The sequence below is a fragment of the Mobula hypostoma genome, chromosome 1 (assembly GCF_963921235.1).
Source record: "Mobula hypostoma chromosome 1, sMobHyp1.1, whole genome shotgun sequence".
NCBI classification, from domain to species: domain Eukaryota; kingdom Metazoa; phylum Chordata; class Chondrichthyes; order Myliobatiformes; family Myliobatidae; genus Mobula; species Mobula hypostoma.
In genome coordinates, this window is record NC_086097.1 from 105,599,150 (window position 1) to 105,608,108 (window position 8,959).

Genomic DNA, 8,959 nt, shown 5'->3' on the forward strand with positions numbered 1-8,959 from the left:
CAATCAAGCTCTATCGTTGTCTAGGGGTAAATGACCAAATTTCAAAGTGACTCAAAGTTCAGTCCAGTTAGTAGTTCAGTTCGCAGTAATCGTTGCCATGGCGATGGACAACGTGGGGGAAGAGAGAGAGAGAACAGGAACAACTGATCATTCAGAACGGCTTCCACTCACAGACCGGCGCTTTTGGGCAGGTCCTTGGTGATGTCACCTGAGGTCACCGACTGTGACCCCTCCTCCAGATGCGGTCGATCCTCTGCAGTGAACCCGGCACCCAGGCAAGGGCGGACACACACCGGGTTCCCGCTGATCGTACCTTTCCACCCTGGGCGTTGTCTGATACTTCTCACCCACTCGTGAGAGGTGCACCGCTTCCAGGGTCTTGTTACCTCGGGTGGCGTGTGTGTCTGTCTTAGCGAACCGGTCCCTTTTTATCCCCCTGCTGGGGTATCGCCTGTCCATCACTTCAAACAATTCAGGGTTCAAAGGGGGGAGCCGCTCCAGACAGCTCTCTCTCCCCCCCGTCCCTTCATTACACATCTCCAGACACTGCTCCATTGTTCCTTATCTCTCCTTCCCCTGAGGGCAGGTGGCAGACCACTTGCTGATGTCACTGATGCTAACCCAGGCCAGCAAACATCTTAATTTTATGTGTATTCTCGTAACAACGTAAAGGATGGGACAGTGTAAGAACTGGGTCAGTGTAAGGGCTGCATAATTGTAAGGGCTAAGTCAGGGTTCGGACTGGGTCAGTGTAACAACTAGATCAGCGTAAGGGTTGGGTCAGTGAAAGTGCTGGTTCAGTGTGAGGCCTGGGTCAGTATAAATTCTAGATCAGTGTAAGAGCTTGGTCAGTGTCAGTAGTATATGACTGTAAGCGCTAGGTTAGTGTAGGTCTGGGTCAGTGTAAGGGACGGGACAGTGTAAGGGCTGGGTCAGTGTAAGGGCTGGTTGAGTGTAATACCAGGGTCAGTGTAAGTGCTGGACGAGTGTAAGGGCTGGGTCAGTGTCAAGACTGGATGAGTGGAAGGGCTGAGTCAGTATAAGGACATGAACGGTGTAAGGGCTGGGTCAGTATAAGGGCTGGATGAGTGTAAGAACTGGGTCAGCGAAAGAACCTGGACAGTGTAAGGGCAGGGTCTGTGTATGGGATGGGTCAGTATGCGGGCTGGATGAGTGTAAGGGCTTGGTCAGAGTCAGGACCTGTTCAGTGTAAGGGCTGGGTCAACGTATGGGCTAGATCAGTGTAATGGCTGGGTCAGTGTCAAGACCTGGTAGGTAGAAGGGCTGGATCAGTGTATGGGCTTGGTCAGTGTAACTGCTGGGTCAGCCTTAGGGCTGGATCAGTGTAAGGACTGGGTCAGTGTAAGGACTGGGTCAGTGTAAGGGCTGGGTTAGTGTCTAGGCTGCGTCAGTGTAAGGGCAGGGTCAGTGTAAGGGCTGGGTCAGTGTAAGAGCTGGGTCAGTGTAAGCGATGGGTCAGTGTAAGGGCTGGGTCAGTGTAAGGGCTGGGTCGGTGTCTGGGCTGAGTCAGTGTAAGAGCTGGGTCAGTGTAAGAGCTGGGTCAGTGTAAGGGCTGGGTCGGTGTCAGGGCTGGGTCAGTGTTAGAGCTGGGTCGGTGTAAGGGCTGGGTCAGTGTAAGAGCTGGGTCGGTGTAAGCGATGGGTCGGTGTAAGGGCTGGGTCAGTGTAAGGGCTGGGTCAGTGTAAGGGATGGGTCAGTGTAAGGGCTGGGTCAGTGTAAGCGATGGGTCGGTGTAAGGGCTGGGTCAGTGTAAGGGCTGAGTCAGTGTAAGGGATGGATCAGTGTAAGGGCTGGGTCGGTGTAAGGGCTGAGTCAGTGTAAGGGATGGATCAGTGTAAGGGATGGATCAGTGTAAGAACCTGGCCAGCGTAAGAGCTGGATCAGTATAAGGGCTGGATGAGTGTAATAGCTGGGTCTCTGGAAGGACTGGGTCAGTGTCTGGGCTGGGTCAGTGTAAGGAGTGGTTCAGTGTAAGGGCCAGATGTGTGTAAGTGCTGGGTCAGTGTCAAGACCTGCTCGGTGGAAGGGCTGGATCAGTGTATGGGCTGGGTCAGTGTAAGAACCTGCCCTATGTAAGGGCTGGAACAGTGTATGGTCTGATTCAGTGTAAGGGTTTGGTCAGTGTAATCGATGGGTCAGTGCCAAGACCTGGTCAGTGTTAGGGCTGGATCAGTGTAAGGACTGGGTCAGTTTAAGGGCATGATCAGTGTATGGGCTAGGTCAGTAAAAGTGCTGTGACATTGTAAGGGATGGGTCAGTGTAAGGGCTGGGAAAGTGTAATGGCTGGATAAGCGGAAGGGCTGGTTCAGTTTCAGGAATGGGTCAGTGTAAGGGCTAGCTTAGTGTAAGGGATGGGACAGTGTAAGGGCTGTGTCAGAGTAAGGAGCTGAGCAGTGTAAGTGCTGGTTCAGTGTAAGGCCTGGGTCAGTATAAAGTCTAGATCAGAGTAAGGGCTTGGGCAGTCTCAGTACTAGATCACTGTAAGGACTGTGTCAGTGTAAGGGCTGGGTCAGTGTAAGGCCTGGGTCAGTATAAAGTCTAGATCAGAGTAAGGGCTTGGACAGTCTCAATACTAGATCACTGTAAGGGCTGGGTCAGTGTAAGGGCTGGGTCAGTGTAAGTGCTGTTTCAGTGTAAGGCCTGGGTCAGTACAAATTCTAGATCAGTGTAAGGGCTTGGACAGTGTCAGTACTAGATCACTGTAAGGGCTGGGTCAGTGTATGGTCAGATTCAGTCTATGGGCTGGGTTAGTGTAAGTGCTAGGTCCGTGCGTAGGCTGGGTCAGTATAAGAGCTGGGTCAGTGTTACTGCTGAGGCTCTGTAAGGGCTGGGACTGCGCAAGGGCTGGGTCAGTGTAAAGGCTGAGTTCAGTGTAACAACTGGATCAGTGTAAGGGCTGCATAATTGTAAGGGCTAAGTCAGGGTTCGGACTGGGTCAGTGTAACAACTAGATCAGCGTAAGGGTTGGGTCAGTGAAAGTGCTGGTTCAGTGTGAGGTCTGGGTCAGTATAAGGGCTGGATGAGTGTAATAGCTGGGTCAGTGGAAGGACTGGGTCAGTGTATGGGCTGGGTCAGTGCAAGGAGTGATTCAGTGTAAGGGCTGAATGAGTGTAAGAACTAGGTCAGCGAAGGGCAGGGTCTGTGTAAGGGATGGGTCACTGTGCGGGCTGGATGAGTGTAAGGGCTTGGTCAGAGTCAGGACCTGTTCAGTGTAAGGGCTGGAACAGTGTCAAGGGCTGGGTCAGTGTATGGGCTTGGTCAGTGTATGGGCTGGGTCAGTGTATGGGCTTGGTCAGTGTAAAGCCTGGGTCAGTGTAAGGAGCTGCCCTATGTAAGGGCTGGGTCAGTGTAAGGGCTGGGTCAGTGTAATCGATGGGTCAGTGTCAAGACCTGGTCGGTGTAAGGGCTGGATCAGTGTATGGGCTTGGTCAGTGTAACTGCTGGGTCAGTGTTAGGGATGGATCAGTGTAAGGACTGGGTCTCCTTTGTTAACCAGTCCCTCTGACCTTCCCCTCTCTGAGACAGAACATCCTGTCCTCAGTAAGGGTCTCTCCTTTGTCCTCCTGCGCCCACACCTCAGTGAGTCCCACACCCAGCCGCCTCTGTCTCTGAGCCTAATTCTTTGGCAAGGACTCCCCACCCGACACCAATGACCCTTTCTCCCTTCTTCAACCCTCCCCCTCTTCCTGGACACCCCACCCTGGTCTTCTGCCTGATCTGGACCTTTTCATTGGCAACTGCCAATGGGACATTAACCATCTAGACTTTAACACTCCTCTCTCTTATTCCAACCTCACTCCTTGCAAATGCTCAGCTCCCCATTCCCTCCTTACCAATCCTAACCTCATTATCAAACCCGCAGATAAGGGGGGGGGGGTGCTGTCGTAGTCTGGCGTACTGACCTCTACCTTGCTGAGGCCCAGCAACAACTATCAGACACCTCCTCATGCTTACCCCACGAATAGGACTCCACTAAGGAACACCAGGCCATCGTCTCCCACACCGTCACCAACCTTATTGACTCTGGAGGTCTCCCATTCACTGCCACCAATCTCAAAGTTCCCGCACCCCGCACCACCTGTTTTTATGGATCTTTTCAACCATTTTGGGTCCCCCAGCCCATGGATGTTCAATCCCTATACACCTCCATCCCCCACCAGGAAGGCCTCAATGCTCTTCATTTCTTTCTGGACACCAGACCTAACCTGTTCCCCTCCACCACCACTCTCCTCCATCTAGTGGAACTTGTCCTCACTCTCAATAATTTCTCCTTTGGTTCCTCCCACTTCCTTCGAACAAAAGGGGTCGCTCCTTTGGTCAGCTAAGTGGAACGGTCTATGTTCTAAGCCTACACTGGTGTTGCTCCCCAACTCTTCCTATGCTACACTGACGACTGCATTGGTGCTGCTTCCTGCACCCACGCAGAACTCGTCGACTTCATCCACTTTGCCTCCAACATCCACTCTGCCCTCAAATTTACCTGGTCAATTTCTGACACCTCCCTTCGCTTTCTCGATCTCTCTGTCTCTATCTGTGGAGACAACTTATTTCATCTGGGTAGCCTCCAACCTGATGGCATGAACATCAATCGCTTGAACTTCTGGTAATGCCCCCCTTCACCATTCCCCATTCCCCTTTCTCACCTTATCACCTCCCTCTGGTGCTTCTCCCCTTTTCTTTCTTCCATGGCCTTCTGTCCTTTCCTATCAGACTCCCCCTTTTCCAGCCCTTTATCTCTTTCACCAATCAACTTCCCAGCTCTTTACTTCATTCCTCCTCCCCCTTCACCTATCTCCTACTACCTTGTATTTCTTTCTCCCCTCCTCCCACCTTCTTACTTTGACTTCTCATCTTTTTTCCAGCCCTGATGAAGGGTCCCGGCCCAAATATTGACTTTACTCTTTTCCAGAGATGCTGCATGGCCTGCTGAGTTTCTCCAGCATTTTGTGTGTGTGTTGCTTCAATACTTTCCTTATAACTGCTCACAGTCCTTCCTGCCCTAGCTCACTGTTGACAGAGTCCTCTATCACAGCATTCGTCTGGTTTCTGGAGTGGTTCTAGGGCATGTTGATATCTAGAAAGAAAGTGTTGGGTTTCTTGAAGAACACTAAGTTGGATAAATCTCCAGGGGCTGATGATCCCGGGGTGATATTACAGTTTATCGTGAGAGGCAAAGGAAGAGATTGCTGGGCAGAAATCTTTGTATCCTCCTGAGCTGTAGGTAGTGCCTCCTGTAGATGCTGTCTATGTTGGAGATGAGAGAATGTTCCTCTTTTTAAGGAAGGCAACAGAGACAACTACGCTGGTGAGCTGTAAATTAGTGATAGGGTTGTTGCTCTGCTGCTGCTTGTGTGTGAGACGGGGAGAAGGGGACTCTGGGGTTCTTATGTTTCCACTGTTACTCATTCTATGGTGCACTCTTCTGTTTTGTGGATGTCAGCGGAGAGTAAGAATTTTGGGTTGTATATTGTTTACATTCTCTGACATTAAATGGAACTATTGAACTATTGAAAATTAATGAGGAAGATGTTTAAGGATTAAAGTTACTCATAGAGTACTACAGGACAGTAACAGGCCCTTTGGCCCATCTAGTCCATGCAGAACTATAACTCTACCTGGTCTCATTGCAGTTGGACCCTAGCTTTCCTTACCCCTCCCATACATGTATTTACCCAAACTTCTCATAAATGTTGAAATTGAACCTACACCCACTGGCAGCTCATTTCATGTTCTCACCACCCCCGAGTGAAGAACCTTCCCCTCATGTGCCTCTTAAACATTTCACCTTTCACCGTTAACCCATGAGCTCCCAGTACTAGCCTCATGCAATGACGGTGGGAAAAAGCCTGCTTGCATTTACCCTATCTATACGCTTCATGATTTTGAATACCTCTATCAAATCCCACCTCATCCTCCTATGTTCCAGGGAATAAAATACGAACCTGATCAACCCTTCCCCATAACCCAGGTCCTCAAGCCCCAGCAACATCTTCTAAAATTTTCTCTGTACTCGTTCAATCTTATTGACAGGCAGTTGATCAGATCTAGAAAAGCATAAACCTTTCAGGGATAATTAGGCTTTATGTGGGAAGGTCATACAGCACATTACAAGCAATTTAGTTTTTTGAGACCATGTGAACTTTAGTAAAGCATTCAACATGATCCTTCATGTTTGGCAAAAGAATAAATCAAGGAAGGTAGTGCACCCGTGGCTGACAAGAGAAATTAGGGATAGTATCAATTCCAAAGAAGTAGCATACAAATTAGCCAGAGAAAGTGGCTCACCTGAGGACTGGGAGAAATTCAGAGTTCAGCAGAGGAGGACAAAGGGCTTAATTAGGAAGGGGAAAAAAGATTATGAGAGAAAACTGGCAGAGAACATAAAAACGGACTGTAAAAGCTTTTATAGATATGTAAAAAGGAAAAGACTGATAAAGACAAATGTAGGTCCCCTGCAAACAGAAACAGGTGAATTGATTATGGGGAGCAAGGACATGGCAGACCAATTGAATAATTACTTTGGTTCTGTCTTCACTAAGGAGGACATAAATAATCTTCCAGAAATAGTAAGGGACAGAGGGTCCAGTGAGATGGAGGAACTGAGCGAAATACATGTTAGTAGGGAAGTGGTGTTAGGTAAATTGAAGGGATTGAAGGCAGATAAATCCCCAGGGCCAGATGGTCTGCATCCCAGAGTGCTTAAGGAAGTGGCCCAAGAAATAGTGGATGCATTAGTGATAATTTTTCAAAACTCGTTAGATTCTGGACTAGTTCCTGAGGATTGGAGGGTGGCTAATGTAACCCCACTTTTTAAAAAAGGAGGGAGAGAGAAACCGGGGAATTATAGGCCGGTTAGCCTAACGTCGGTGGTGGGGAAACTGCTGGAGTCAGTTATCAAGGATGTGATAACAGCACATTTGGAAAGCGGTGAAATGATCGGACAAAGTCAGCATGGATTTGTGAAAGGAAAATCATGTCTGACGAATCTCATAGAATTTTTTGAGGATGTAACTAGTAGAGTGGATAGGGGAGAACCAGTGGATGTGGTATATTTGGATTTTCAAAAGGCTTTTGACAAGGTCCCACATAGGAGATTAGTGTGCAAACTTAAAGCACACGGTATTGGGGGTAAGGTATTGGTGTGGGTGGAGAATTGGTTAGCAGACAGGAAGCAAAGAGTGGGAATAAACGGGACCTTTTCAGAATGGCAGGCGGTGACTAGTGGGGTACCGCAAGGCTCAGTGCTGGGACCCCAGTTGTTTACAATATATATTAATGACTTGGATGAGGGAATTAAATGCAGCATCTCCAAGTTTGCGGATGACACGAAGCTGGGTGGCAGTGTTAGCAGTGAGGAGGATGCTAAGAGGATGCAGGGTGACTTGGATAGGTTGGGTGAGTGGGCAAACTCATGGCAGATGCAATTTAATGTGGATAAATGTGAAGTTATCCACTTTGGTGGCAAAAATAGGAAAACAGATTATTATCTGAATGGTGGCCGATTAGGAAAAGGGGAGGTGCAACGAGACCTGGGTGTCATTATACACCAGTCATTGAAAGTGGGCATGCAGGTACAGCAGGCGGTGAAAAAGGCGAACGGTATGCTGGCATTTATAGCGAGAGGATTCGAGTACAGGAGCAGGGAGGTACTACTGCAGTTGTACAAGGCCTTGGTGAGACCACACCTGGAGTATTGTGTGCAGTTTTGGTCCCCTAATCTGAGGAAAGACATCTTTGCCATAGAGGGAGTACAAAGAAGGTTCACCAGATTGATTCCTGGGATGGCAGGTCTTTCATATGAAGAAAGACTGGATGAACTGGGCTTGTACTCGTTGGAATTTAGAAGATTGAGGGGGGATCTGATTGAAACGTATAAGATCCTAAAGGGATTGGACAGGCTAGATGCAGGAAGATTGTTCCCGATGTTGGGGAGGTCTAGAACGAGGGGTCACAGTTTGAGGATAGAGGGGAAGCCTTTTAGGACCGAGGTTAGGAAAAACTTCTTCACACAGAGAGTGGTGAATCTGTGGAATTCTCTGCCACAGCAAACTGTTGAGGCCAGTTCATTAGCTATGTTTAAAAGGAAGTTAGATATGGCCCTTGTGGCTACAGGGGTCAGGGGGTATGGAGGGAAGGCTGGGTTCTGAGTTGGATGATCAGCCATGATCATAATAAATGGCGGTGCAGGCTCGAAGGGCCGAATGGCCTACTCCTGCACCTATTTTCTATGTTTCTATGTTTCTATGTTTCATGATAGACGTCCAGATGATGAATCTCTGGGATCCTCGGTGACCTGGAAATACAATCAGATGGAGTTTAAACTGGTAAGCATGAGGTGTCAAACGCAAAAGCAAACTACACAGGGTCCTTCAGAGTTCAAAGTTCGAAGTATGTTTGTTTTTCGAAGTATGTCTACGTCACCATATACAACCCTGAGACTCGTTTCCTTGTGGCCATACTCAATAAATCCATCATGGAATCAACAAAAGACCACACTGATGGTGAGGATCTCTGATAATGGATGCTGCTTTCCTGTGACAACTTTCCACGTCGATGTGTGCAAAAGACAACAATGTGCATATATACAAAAGAAAGAAATAATAATAATAAATAAATAAGCAATAAGTCAAAGTTCAGAAGGTCCAAGTAAATTTTATTATCAAAGTGCTTATGTGTCACATATATAACCCTAAGATTCATTTTCCTGCGGGCATACTCAGCAAATCTATAGAATAGTAACTGTAACAGGATCAATGAAAGATCAACTAGAGTGTAGTAGACAACAAGCTGTGTAAATACAAATATAAATAGCAATAAATAATGAGAACCTGAGATAAAGAGTCCTTAAACAGAGATCATTGATTGTGGGAACATCTCAGTGGATGAGCAGGTTTTGTTCAAGAGCCTGATGGTTGAGGGGTAGTAACTGTTCTTGAAC